Below are 14,161 nucleotides of genomic sequence, written 5' to 3'. Positions count from 1 at the left end.
CATGAAGTTTTCTCATATTGTGCCTGTGTTTGTCCTTAGCTGTACTTATTTTATCAAGTTAACTCTTTGAGGATGGAAAACAGATACATCACCTGTTACTTCACACACTTGGAGATGAGATACCCATTCAAGTAGCAGAAGTTGTGAACTTTAGGAAAAGTGAGGTCAAGAAAAGTATCTGTCTTTTCCAGCTCAGATGCTCGGCACAAACCTTTTCTGCCCAAATCTACAGTTGGCTAAGCATTGCTTGAAAATCAGACTCCATTATTCGGGAAAATGTCTATTCTTTGTGCCCTCTATAGATCGTGACAGGAGAAGACAAGGTTTGTCTTTACGTTTTAGGATTATTTTATTTATTGCCTTTGGGCAGAGGAATCCGAATGCCAGACATGAGCTCCGACATTCTTTTTGTTAGTTTTTGGATGTATAAATATTAAATGGGGAATTTTAATGCTATGCAAACTGTCTAATTTATGTACTATCTAAAATGCAATTTTAGTATCCTGGTCTAATGTCCTTCTTCCTACCTCCTAACATTCACTACCTCTCTGAGTTGTGAGTAGCTAGAATCAGACCTATTCACATAGTCTCAGCACTGCTAACTGCAGGGGCCTAAGCTCCTATGAAGCTGGATAACAGTGAAATGGAAGTCAGAAAAGTGCACAGCAATTTGCTGCATTCAAAAGGAACTCAGTGAAGAGGACAGACAATCAGGTCAATAAGACTTTACTGGAATTTCTGGGTGGTTTTGGAAGGTGGAATACAAGGCAGAGATTGAAGAGATGTTTCTTGGGATGGAAACATCCCAAGACCTACTTAAACAGGGTAGTGACTTTGCCTATGAGTAGAAAAAAGTTGGTAGGTGCCTTGATCCAGGTACAGCAAAACCTTTCTTTAGGTATCATATCCTGAATTTTAACATTAAGTATAAGGGATTTATGGACTGCCTGAATATATTAGAAACATTGTTCTATCTTTATAAACCCATCTAAATTCATTTTTCTTTCCAGTTATCGGTGTGATTACATCTGAGGTCTGCCATGAGCATACTTTTTCCAAAAAGTGTTTATTTTATGAAGAGTTAGAGGCATTCATTCATTCATTCATTCATTCATTCATTCATTCATTCAACATAAAGGCCTTGGCAGAGTTTACAATTAAACAACATCCTCTCTAGAGATATTTATCGAGCCCCTCCTATCCCCTAGGCACTGTGCTAGATACGGGGATACAATGGTGAACAATCAGAGTCCCTGCCCTAGGCTGGTGAGGAAGATGTATACAAAGGAAATAATTGTATCAAATGTATTACTACAAACTACAATAAGTACTATGAAGGAAAGATAGAGTGCTATTAACGTATATGAAAAGATACAGTTGGGAGGATGGTATGGTGGTCAGAGGAGGCTTCTTTCCTTGAGAAACTGGTTATCCCAGAGAGCCAGAAACAATTTGAGTAGGAGTAAACCAGTCAAAAAACAGTGGTGCTTTTTTGGTTGATGCTGTGAACATAAAACTGATTAAAAAAAAAAATAGTCTGCTTGAAAAATGATCATGACAGATGGAGCCTAAAACTCTGAAAGTCTCCTTTGCACAACAGAGACTATGCCAATGGGGGCACGCTTTCTTTGGATTTATAGGCTTTTTCAAATGGAGACATCAAAAGCAGAGTGACCATTCAGCCTTACAAGCATGAATTTGGGCACAGCTGATGCCCTAAGGCATAGCAGAACGTGAAAATACTTCTTCCAAAGATTTTTTTTTTTAATGGAAAAAATTGATACTAAAGACCTTTTTCGGGAAAGGAAAGAAATGGCAAGGTAATTTGGACATTACAAAACTCTATGCTGATCCTATGGAAATAATAATGTGCTCCAACTTCCCCCATTCTCACTGCTTAGGATTATACTTCTTGCCTCAATATAATCAATAATAATCAAGATCCTACTTATAAAAGTATTATAAAATAATACTTGTCTTAAATATTATTTAATGAGAGAGAGAAAAAAAAAAACCCACAAAGTTGTAATACAACCCAGAAAACAGCTTTCCAAACCCTTCCTTCTTATTTAGGAGGATCTTCTACCTAAACACATTTTTCTTCTCTGTGTAGTATTGCGGGGCAGAGGATGGGGGGGAGACATCAAATAATGTAATGTTTTATGAATACCAAACCTACACAAAGTTCTGAAAGACAGAAACTTTTCCAAGTCTAGGACTTCCTCCACATCTACTTTCCAAGAAGAAGGCTTTAAAAGGGGTAAGTAATGTATAAGAGACCTGCATAATCTCCTTAACATGCACACATTATGTTACTAGAAAAGAGGACAGAAATGCCTATATCAACAGCTGCCCAGAACGTTTTTAGCAGAGCGTCATTCCAGGCCAGCCAGCGAGAATTAAGGCGGAAAAGCCTTTCAGTGATTCAGAAGCTGCCTTCCCTTATAAAGTCAAGGTTCTCTGGAGTGGTATTTTGACTACTTTTGGAGGAGGGATTGCCTACATCCACTTCTCTAAAGAAGCCAGAATTTTCTCTTCCTCTCTACCAAAAAAGTACTCTACCGACAAATATGTGTGCAAAATGCAGGCCGTGCCTGCATTCTTTCAGGTCAGCAGAGCACCCGTGTTACTAACATTCACAGCTGGTTTTGGGATAAAGTTATTGTCATGGATTCAGGAAAACAAACATGGTTTTAATTGTTCCATTATGAGTTTTAAACCCAAGATGATCAAAAACCCTGCATATAGATTTGTCCAGCTCCCATCGCTGAAAGGAATCACCTGTATTACATATCCTGGCTACAAAATAAGAGCATTCATTAAATGCGTAGCTAGGACCACTCCAAACATAATTAGGTGTCTGGTTAGTTAAATGTTCTGGATAAATGAGGATGTCTATACCTAACATTTATGAGTTATCAGTTTTTAAGTATTTAAATACGAATTAAATATGCAAAACACAAGTTAAATACAAATAACTGCAAACACAGAAACTGCTGAATTGAATAGTTTGTTTCTGCAGAAGTGTGAAGACCATGACAACACACCTTAAGGTCACAAGCAGAAGACTCCAATTTTTGTTATATGTTACAGAAAAAAAAAAAAGGAGTTTTATCTGGTTACTATAGTTGCTTGATTTCTGGATAAGCCATGAACGTTCAGTATGATAGTCATACTAACGAACTCTTGAGATATCATTCGTGTAAAATTCAAATTCGTATGTATTTCAAGTAGTTTCTCCAGAGGAAGAAAGGGAACAGCTTTGCCAACTATTTTCCTGTTTTAAATTTAGTGATGATTGAAATGAGTTCAGGTGTGTGAGCCATCATTGCTTCTGAACCTACTGATGTAATTCACAGAGATTCAGCCCATTTTCCTTGTATTGGCCTTTACCAGACAGGGCTTACAGTAACAAAATCATGAAACAAAATATTCTGTTTTATATGTTTATCTTCTGTCTTTGAAAGTTCAAGAAACAAGTGCTCTGATACCTGATTTGGTTAGTGTTTGAAGGTTGCCAAGCTGTGTTGCATTTAATAATTTGGGCTTAGGTAATGTGGATTGTCATAAAATGCATGTAAGCGTGAGACAGTGCTGAGTAATAGAATATTGAAAGCCAGTATTCCACTGTATTTTCCCATCTGTCCTCATCACCACCTGATGAAGAAGGTGTTACATCCTTACCATTTTATAGTTGGAAAAAACCAAGGTGAGATGATAGATGATTTGCCAAGGGACTCAAAATAAATTGTTGAAAACTGGGATTTGAATCCAACCTACCTCCAGAGTCCATACTCTTGCCCCTACCTGACGATGCCTTTTATTATAGATAATAAGAGTCTTGTCCTGTTCCAACTATCTCAAATTCCAATCAGGTTTAAAGAAGTAGGAGCTCTTCAGTATAAAATTACCCTATAGGGTCTCAATTTTGTTGGAAAAGGAAGTGAATGCTTTGAATTCCAAGTTGCAGCTTTTAAAATTCTTGACGCATCCAAAGATATCTCAAGGGTCTCTTCCTGTTCACTTTCTTTTCTAGGGGCTAAAGTATGTCTGATGCTAAAATAACTGTTGTGTAAACTCCCAGGCTGATCTTGGCACACAGCCTGCCCTCTCGGCGCTGTTCAAGCCATGTTGTTCTTTATGGGATCTTCTCACTCAAGCCTCAGGATCTCCTAACGGTATCCTAAGCTTCCAGTGCTTCCCATGTCACTCTGGACAACAAGGATTTAAACACCACCTGACACCTGATATTTGCCCTAATTAATCCAAGTTTGAGTGACAACTGATAATCTGATTGGCACTTTGTAGTTTTCAAAACATTTGAGCAGGTTATGTCTTTGACCTGCTCAGGAGCCCTGAAAAGTGGTGGCTGGCAAGTGCCATCGTCATTTTGCAGATGAGGAAACTGATATGCAGGTGATTGGCCAAACACAGACAGTCAGTAGGCAAGGAGGCCCTGGTTCCCGGGACACAATTTTAGGCACTCTATCTAAGTCATGCTTTCCTTTTGTGAAGCTATCAACCTCTTCTGCTTATTACCTCACAGACACCACAGATAAATAGAAGAGTTTATACTGCCTATTTATATTTTCAAATTCAGTATTCAATCAGAAATTATTAGAGGTAGACAGGATATTAAAATAATAGGCCCACACACTTATAGATTACAAAACGAGGGCCAAAGGGCTTAGTGAACTCTTCAAAGCTACACAGTCAGAGGCAGGGCCTAAAATAGACTGGAGACCCACAGTCCTGTCCAATCCACTTCCCTGTCTATAAATCTGCTCTCCATCTGTTCTCTGAGATATAAGCCTGGGATCCTATAATGTAACAAGAAAAAGCTATGATAATATTGATGAAGATCATTCCTCACTATTGTTCTGTACTTTCAAGAGTTCAATATCACACTCCTTTGTTACCCTCTGTCCAAGTGCTTCTGTGTGGTTCTTGTTTAAATGCAGATCTCTTTATTTCTTTCTTTTGCCTGATTGTCCTGGCCAGAACTTCCAACACTATGTTGAATAGGAGTGGTGAAAGAGGACATTCCTGTCTTGTGCCAGTTTCCAAAGGGAATGCTTCCAGCTTTTGCCCATTCAGTAAGATATTGGCTATGGGTTTGTCATAAATAGCTCTTATTATTTTGAGGTACGTTCCATCAATACCGAATTTATTGAGCGTTTTTAGCATGAAGGGCTGTTGAATTTTGTCAAAGGCCTTTTCTGCATCCATTGAGATAATCAGGTGGTTTTTGTCTTTGGCTCTGTTTATAGGCTGGATTATGTTTATTGATTTGCATATGTTGAACCAGCCTTGCATCCCAGGGATGAAGCCCACTTGATCATGGTGGATAAGCTTTTTGATGTGCTGCTGAATTTGGTTTGCCAGTATTTTATTGAGGATTTTTGCATCAATATTCATCAGGGATATTGGTCTAAAATTCTCTTTTTTTGTTGTGTCTCTGCCAGGCTTTGGTATCAGGATGATGCTGGTCTCATAAAACGAGTTAGGGAGGATTCCCTCTTGATAGGAATAGTTTAAGAAGGAATGGTACCAGCTCCTCTTTTTACCTCTGGTAGAATTCGGCTGTAAATCCGTCTGGTCCTGGACTTTAGGAAAACAGGAAGTCAAATTGTCCCTGTTGGCAGATGACATGATTGTATATTTAGAAAACCCTATCGTCTCAGCCCAAAATCTCCTTAAGCTAATAAGCAACTTCAGCAAAGTCTCAGGATACAAAATCAATGTGCAAAAATCACAAGTATTCTTATACACCAATAACAGACAAACAGAGAGACAAATCGTGAGTGAACTCCCATTCACAATTGCTTCAAAGACAATAAAATACCGAGGAATCCAACTTACAAGGGATGTGAAGGACCTCTTCAAGGATAACTACAAACCACTGCTCAACGAAATAAAAGAGGACACAAAAAAATGGAAGAACATTCCACACTCATGGATAGGAAGAATCAATATCGTGAAAATGGTGAAAATGGCCATACTGCCCAAGGCAATTTACAGATTCAATGCCATCCCCATCAAGCTACCAATGACTTTCTTCACAGAATTGGAAAAAACTACTTAAAAGTTCATATGGAACTGAAAAAGAGCCCGTATTGCCAAGTCAATCCTAAGCCAAAAAGAACAAAGCTGCATCATGCTTCCTGACTTCAAACTATACTACAAGGCTATAGTAACCAAAACAGCATGGTACTGGTACCAAAACAGAGATATAGACCAATAGAACAGAACAGAGGCCTCAGAAATAATACCACACATCTACAACCATCTGATCTTTGACAAACCTGACAAAAACAAGAAATGGGGAAAGGATTCCCTATTTAATAAATGGTGCTGGGAAAACTGCCTAGCCATATGTAGAAAGCTGAAACTGGATCCCTTCTTTACACCTTATACAAAAATTAATTCAAGATGGATTAAAGACTTAAATGTTAGACATAAAACCATAAAAACTCTAGAAGAAAACTTAGGCAATACCATTCAGGACATAGGCAAGGGCAAGGACTTCATGTCTAAAACACCAAAAGCAATGGCAACAAAAGCCAAAATTGACAAATGGGATCTAATTAAACTGAAGAACTTCCGCACAGCAAAAGAAACTACCATCAGAGTGAACAGGCAACCTATAGAATGGGAGAAAATTTTTGCAATCTACTCATCTGACAAAGGGCTAATATCCAGAATCTACAAAGAACTCAATCAAATTTACAAGAAAAAAACAAACAGCCCCATCAAAAAGTGGGCAAAGGATGTGAACAGACACTTCTCAAAAGAAGACATTTATGCAGCCAACAGACACATGAAAAAATGCTCATCATCACTGGCCATCAGAGAAATGCAAATCAAAACCACAATGAGATACCATCTCACTCCAGTTAGAATGGCGATCATTAAAAAGTCAGGAAACAACAAGTACTGGAGAGGATGTCAAGAAATAGGAACACTTTTACACCGTTGGTGGGACTATAAACTAGTTTAACCATTGCGGAAGACAGTGTGGCTATTCCTCAAGGATCTAGAACTAGAAATACCACTTGACCCAGCCATCCCATTACTGGGTATATATCCAAAGGATTATAAATCATGCTGCTATAAAGACACATGCACACGTATGTTTATTGCAGCACTGTTCACAATAGCAAAGACTTGGAACCAACCCAAACGTCCATCAGTGACAGACTAGATTAAGAAAATGTGGCACATATACACTATGGAATAGTATGCAGCCATAAAAAAGGATGAGTTCATGTCTTTTGTAGAGACATGGATGAAGCTGCAAATCATCATTCTCAGCAAACTATCACAAGGACAAAAAACCAAAGACCTCATGTTCTGTAGGTGGGAACTGAACAATGAGAACACTTGGACACAGGAAGAACATCACACACCGGGGCCTGTTGTGGGGTGGGGGGAGGGGGGAGGGATACCATTAGGAGATATACCTGATGTAAATGATGAGTTAATGGGTGCAGCACACCAACATGGAACATGTATACATATGTAACAAACCTGTACGTTGTGCACATGTACCCTAGAACTTAAAGTATAATAAAAAAATTTTAAAATAAAATAAAATTCTGGAACAGACAAAAATAGTAGTCACCTGGGGCTAGGTGAAGAAGGGGATGCAAGGGTCAAAATAATTGTAGAGTTGATAGAACAAGATTAAAAAGATAAATGTTTATTGCTTAGCTACTACAAAAAGTAACCAATAAAGGAATTATAACCTTTTGGGAGGCGGGGATAGAGAAGCCTATCATGAGAGCAGGAAGTCTAGTGGATAAGGTCCAACACTGATAAGCAGGAAATGGTGGCAAACCCATGTCAGGTGCAAAATACAGAAAGTCATAACCACCAGAAGAAAAGACCAGAAGGGCTAGAAGCAGCCGTCTCTGAGGATCAGGACTGGTGAAGGGAGGGAGGAGGCAACAGGATTGCTTTGCATCCTAACCCCTCTGTTATTTTTTATTAACTATACCATTTTTATTTATTATGTGCATGTATTATTTTACCAAACATTAAAAACTACATTTAAGACAACTGTGCATGGTGCGTGAGTACCAATACTGTAAACCACATACAAATAAATTCACACAAAAAAACAAATGCAGATCTCTAGGCCCCATCCCAGAGAGCCTGGCTCAGGTGAGTCCCAGGAATGTATTAGGACTATTACTTTCAATGGCAAAAACCGTGATTACTTTTGCACCAACCTAATAAATGTTAACAAATTGCCCAAGTGATTCTGATGACTATGGTTCTGTAAATTCAGGCCATGCTTTAGGAAACTCTGCCCTAACTCACTATTTTCAAGGACTGGAGTGGAAAAAACATTGGTGTACCTCATTTAAGGAATATTTATTTTTGGCAGGGCTCTCTCAAAAGTTAGTCATTATAGTGATCAATAATTAGTTAAAAGCAAATCAGCCCAAACCAGCAGTGGATCATAAAGTTGACACTTCCATGGAGTCTGCTGTTTCTTTAGTAAGGGGCTCTTTGCTCAGCAATTCCTCGGAAAATCTGTGCTTTTCCAAAAAACCAGGAGGAAGCATGATGGTCACCCTTGGATCCTTTGCTTAATGACTTGACCTTGCAACTATGGTTCCACCTGCTTGCCTGAGGACCTCTGTTCTGTGCATTGGCTTTTGGTGGTCGATATGTTGATATACCTAATGTGTTTGACCTCCTAAAGCAAGTACACTAGGCAGCTGCATGCTGCTTAAGGAAAATAGGGCAAGGTTTTTCTGTTGTAATAATCCTGAAATGTGCTAAAGAAAGTCTACAGCCAGAGAACGTCCCTTTTCTTATGCATCTTATCTGTTCTTTCCTTAAAATAGATTAGGGAAACTTTCTGAAAATAACAACGTCTGAGATGGTCATTGCAGACAGCTCATTTAAGGTTTGGGGAAAATAGAAAGTTGTTTAACTAAATTCCTGAGTTTCTACTATATGCAGAAGGGCAGGGTGCTCTAAGGGAAAAATGAACACACTGGCTGCCTCCAAAAGTTTACAGCCTAGTGGTGAATATACTACAAATGTGAGAGAATATAAGAGCTTACATCAAGTAAGTGTGCTGATGAAATCACTGGAGCGATTGGAGAATTCTCCCTGTGGAAAAAATGCATCTAAGAAGGTTTGCAGTAGATGAATTTTGAGTAGGCTTTTAAGATAAGGCAGAAACATGATCTGGCAGAAGAAGAAGAGGGAAGCTATCCCCAGCTCTGGAAATAGAATACACAAGGGCTGGACTACATGAATTTGTGTGTTGTGGGGAAGGAGGAAACTTAAGACACTAAAAATGTTTGTAAAGCTTGGAGTGAAGGCTGCCAAGGAGCAAAACAGGAGGGCAAAGGAAAAACAGGCGAGCAAAAGAAAGTTGAAGGAGCAGCAAAAAGGATGCCTCCTTTGAATGTTCATGCTTTCCTAATAGTTTAGTTTGTATAGCTGCAGACAGGGAAAGAGACCAGTTGGTACAAGATATGTATACTATATGCTGAAGGGGTAGCTGAATATGTCACCCCAAAATATGCCTTTCTGGCATAAGGATTATTTTGAGCTGAAAGCAATCGAGAAGTAGATACAAAAAATCTCTCTGCCCTACCCCTATTTGCTTAAAAGCAGGACGTGCACTTACAAAGGTGTCCCTCCTTCCCTCTCTACCAAGAAGGACAAAGGTTGATCACCAGGGATGACCTCAGGCCCTTGCTTGCCTGAATATGGCAAGAGGAACAGACTTTACTATATAACCTTTTGTCTACCATTAGTTTCCCATGTATTTGTTTTCCCACAATTTGCCACCCCTAGAAACTCAATATCCTTTCCCCTTGTCTTGTCACTTCCCAACCAATCTGTTGTTCTTTGTTGACAATGCCATATAAAGCAGAGTTCTAAGTCACCTCTTTGAGAATTGCTCATTCCCTGGGTACTTCCCATATATATATATGAAGCCTATTTGTTAATAAACTTCTGTTTGCTCTTTTCTTTTTAATCTGCCTTTTTTTGCAGGGGTTCCAGATAATAATTCAGAAGAATAGACTGAGAATTATTTTTTCCTCCCATACAATGCAAAATAGATGAAACTAAACTAAAATATACTAAACTAAAGTAAATATATGAAACTTAACTAAAATAAAAAATATAACAAAAAATAGAAATTATAAAATAAAGTAAAAATAATATAAAAACATATGAAACTAAACCAAAGTAAACTTAACTAAAATACATAGAACTAAACTTAGACAGGGCCTGTTAGGAAAACTAGGAATACAAAATTAGATGCCAAAGTAGGAAAGAGCCTTTTAGTTCTAGCTAAAAGATGATTAGAAACTGTAGCATTGTAATAAAGTGTGGACATGCAGAAAAAAAGAGAAGTTTAAGACAACCTGCCAGAATGTATAGCTAAACGGAGACTGTACATCCTGGTTCCTTGAAAGTCAAACACGGATATCAGTTTGATTACTCCAGAACCTACTTCTTTTTTGACCCAAAATTGTAATGCCCAAGCTTGTCAACTCACCTTCTTCACTAGCCTCCAATGAGAATGGCATTTGTCTGCAGACAAAAATCAAATTCACCCTCCAGGAACAGAGACGTGCCAACACTACAGTGATCTGAAAGTATTTGCTATTGGTTTAAATAGGTCCAGAGATCCAAGCATTGGTAAGCATTGCTGAAACTGCTTAACTTCCCAGAGTGACCTTTAGGAGAGGGACAAAAATATCTTGACTAAATAAAATAAGGTGAGTGCAAAAATTTAAAATTTTCATGAGATTCTAGTCATTCTTTTCCTAGTAAGTCAGACTTAGTGTTTAATCCCTTACTCCTGAAGAGTAAGAAATAAACTACTTTATTCATCTTATTATCTATGTAATAAGTACTATACTTGGGGACATGGTAGGCATTAAATAAATGTAAGTTCCATTCCCCTCTGAGAATCTCTGGAAATAAATTTACACTAAGACATTAGTAGGCATTTGCTCCAAACCTATGATCCTCAAAAGCTTCCCAGAAAATTTGCATCCTGGAAATTTCCCCAGATTTTCGTATTGATATGGTTTGGCTGTGTCCCCACCTAAGTCTCATCTTGAATTGTAGTTCCCATAATGCCCATGTCATGGAAGTGACCTGGTGGGAGGTAATTGAATCATGGGGGTGGGTCTTTCCTGAGCTGTTCTCCTGACAGTGAATAAGTCTCACGAGATCTGATGGTTTTGTAAAGGGGCGTTCCCCTGCACACACTCTCTTGCCTGCTGCCATGTAAGAAGTCCCTTTGCTCTTCCTTTGCCTTCCACCATGATTGTGAGGCCTCCTCAGCCATGTGGAACTGTGAGTCCATTAAACCTCTTTCCTTTAAAAATTACCCAGTCTCAGGTATGTCTTTATTAGCAGCGTGAGAACAGAGTAATACACTTACAAAGTTTATTCCACATCATGGTAATCATGTGCTGATAAAATGGTCATTTCTTTTTTAGACACTGAAATAGTGTGTGACACTCTTATGTTAATACACTTGGGATATAACACCATCTGTGGTATTTGTCACCAAAGACAATTAGCCAAGAGCTTTTGTTACTACTTCCTTCCTAAGCGAAAGTTACAGAACCACATCTAAGAAGCTGATAACAAAGGAAGGCAGGAAGATACCTGTCTGAAATATTCTAACTGAGACTATCTCCTCTCATCAATGTCCTTGATGACATTTCATACTTTTGTTTTCTTGTTATTTAATTACCTATTGAAATACTGTAGGTTGGGGTGTCAGGGAGCACTGGAGCTGTGATTGGATTGGATGTTATTGTTGTTTGTAGATCAGAGTTTACAAACTGAAGACCCAAAAAAACATTGATTTAGCCTGTTGTCCTCTTTTTAAAATGTTAGCTAATTGCCATCATTTTAAATGAAGGGATTTTTGCATAAAAGTTACAATTTCTACCTTCTCATAAAAAGTGGAAGATCTGGCAACTCTGAACTAGCATTACAACACCAGATGGGGTTGAGTGGTGACCCATCCCTTGCAGGAGACCTAGGTCCTCTGTTTATCAGAAGTACCACTTGGCCTTTTCAGTTATCCCTGCCCCAATAGGCATCTGAATTTGTAAAACTTGTCTTAGATTTTGGAATATAGATTACTGATGCATGGCAAAAATATCATATAAAGGGTGTACACACTTAGAGAAGTTAAGAAGTAGAAAGGCAAATCAATGCAGCCATAATAATCCTGTCATTTATATTTTCTAAGGCACCATCAGTAAACACTAAGGTTTGTGATTTTCATTGAATAATAAAGACTAGCGCCTTTTCACTGAAACCTAGCAAACACCATTTAAGAATAAGGACAAAGGAAAGACTGCATAGAATGTCAGAACTAGAAGAAAACTGAGAGATGAATTAGCACAAAGTCTTCATTTTTGGAAAGATTATTGAGATTCAGAGATGTAAAGATCTTGTCCTCTTTCATAATAGCATCTTCATGGCAAAGTCAGGACTGTGGATCTCTACACTGAGGGTCTCTCTCTTACTCTGTGGCTATTCTTGCCTAAATTATGTCTTCCTTGATGTGTATAAATCAGCCAGTTTAAGAAAAGCATCACACTCTTCTAACTGCACATTGCATATGTGTAACAGCTGACATTGATGAAGAAACAGAGATGAGCAGTGACATCCCAGACAGTTGGCATGGTGTCACTCATCCTATATCAACAGGATGGAAAGTGAAAGAATTGAAAGATCCTTAAAAGTCTCTTCACATTTTCTACATAGTACACAAACCTTTTCAACAATAGCCCTGAGGTCATCTTGCATCCACTTACTTAATTCAATAGACAAAACACTCACTATCCCATAAGGCAATCTGTCCTCTGTGCTGCTAGGTTGTTAGAAACTTTACCTTATGTTTCTAGGTGAAGGTGAAGGTGAAGGAAATCTATTTCTTTGTAGACATAACCCATGTGTGCTACTTATATTTTCACAGGGAACATGAAAGATGCTCACTTTTCTACCTCACATCGCTTCAGTGCATTAAGGCAGCCTTCGTGTCTCCTGGAAGTTGTCACTTCTGACGAAGCATTCTCAGTTACTCAGAGCTGCTACTGTGTGTGGCCAAGCTTCTGAACCTCCTACAATTCTCAACACACACTCCTTGAGTATTAAAATTGAACAATGCACTAATTAATGTTCTGAGAAACCAAGAGGTTGAGTCTCTAACTGTAGCTTTACCAAAGCCAAGCAGGGATCCAGAGAACAGAGACTTTCTGCGGCTTATAAACAGCAATAGTAAAACACTTTCCCCTTGGTAAGATAGCTTTGTTACTGGTTCAAGGAATCCACTAGTGACAAATGAGTTTCTGAATCACCCTTTACACTATAAACTAACTCTGCTAACGACTTAGTGAATGTTCGTCATTGTTGTCAATAATGGTATTGTAGCTCTGAAGTGTCCTGTACATGCCAATGGGTCATGGTGGTCCTCTTCACATGGCCATATATATCCCAAGATCCTTTGGGTCACCAGTTGCCTAGTTCTCTACCTGATACTACTGATATTTTTTTTCTTTTTTAGGGAATGCCTCTTGGTTGCTGTGATTTTGGTCCAAAGCACTATATGTATCCTTCTTGGTATGGCTTTTTTTCTCCTCCAATATGCTGGATTCCAACTCCAAAACACTCCTTGGTGGTAATATCAACAATTCTATATTTATTCACTGTTTTGTGTTTAGATGAGCAGTGATCTGGTTTCTAGACTAAATAAGTAACTATCAGCTAGTCTTCACAGAAGTCTAGCAAATCCGCCAGTTCACCATGTCATCCACACCCAGAGAATCAGGGTCAAACTGGATGTCATGTGGTTCTGCCTCCTTCAGCTGTTTGTCTGAGTGATTCCCAAATTTTGTTATGAATAAGAATCACTGAGGATTGTATCAAAAATAGATTTTTATTTTGGATAATTTATATAAATACTCTGTCTTCAAGGGGGTGAAGTGTAACTCCCCGTTCTTTAAGTGTGTACTGTACTTGTAACTTCTATCCAAAGAGTATAGTATGGAAGATGCTGACAGAAAAATAATTTTACAGTAGAGAAACCTGGCAAACATTAGTCCAGTGATTAAGATGAACATCTACAGTGATAAGTCATTCTGGTAGC

General features: G+C 38.4%; 1 long non-coding RNA gene across 1 annotated transcript in view; it reads left to right on the top strand.

Annotated features, from left to right (window-relative positions):
• Window positions 1-13,693, top strand: part of LOC144331023 (uncharacterized) — a 34,031-nt gene extending 20,338 nt beyond the window's left edge. The window contains exon 3 of the long non-coding RNA XR_013397858.1: window positions 13,580-13,693. This is a non-coding gene — a long non-coding RNA (uncharacterized LOC144331023). The remainder of the gene's footprint in view (window positions 1-13,579) is intronic.
• Window positions 13,694-14,161: the final 468 nt, after the last annotated feature.

This window comes from Macaca mulatta, chromosome 9 (assembly GCF_049350105.2).
Source record: "Macaca mulatta isolate MMU2019108-1 chromosome 9, T2T-MMU8v2.0, whole genome shotgun sequence".
NCBI classification, from domain to species: domain Eukaryota; kingdom Metazoa; phylum Chordata; class Mammalia; order Primates; family Cercopithecidae; genus Macaca; species Macaca mulatta.
Note: the sequence above shows the minus strand (reverse complement) of the source record. Positions and strands in the feature narration are given on the sequence as shown.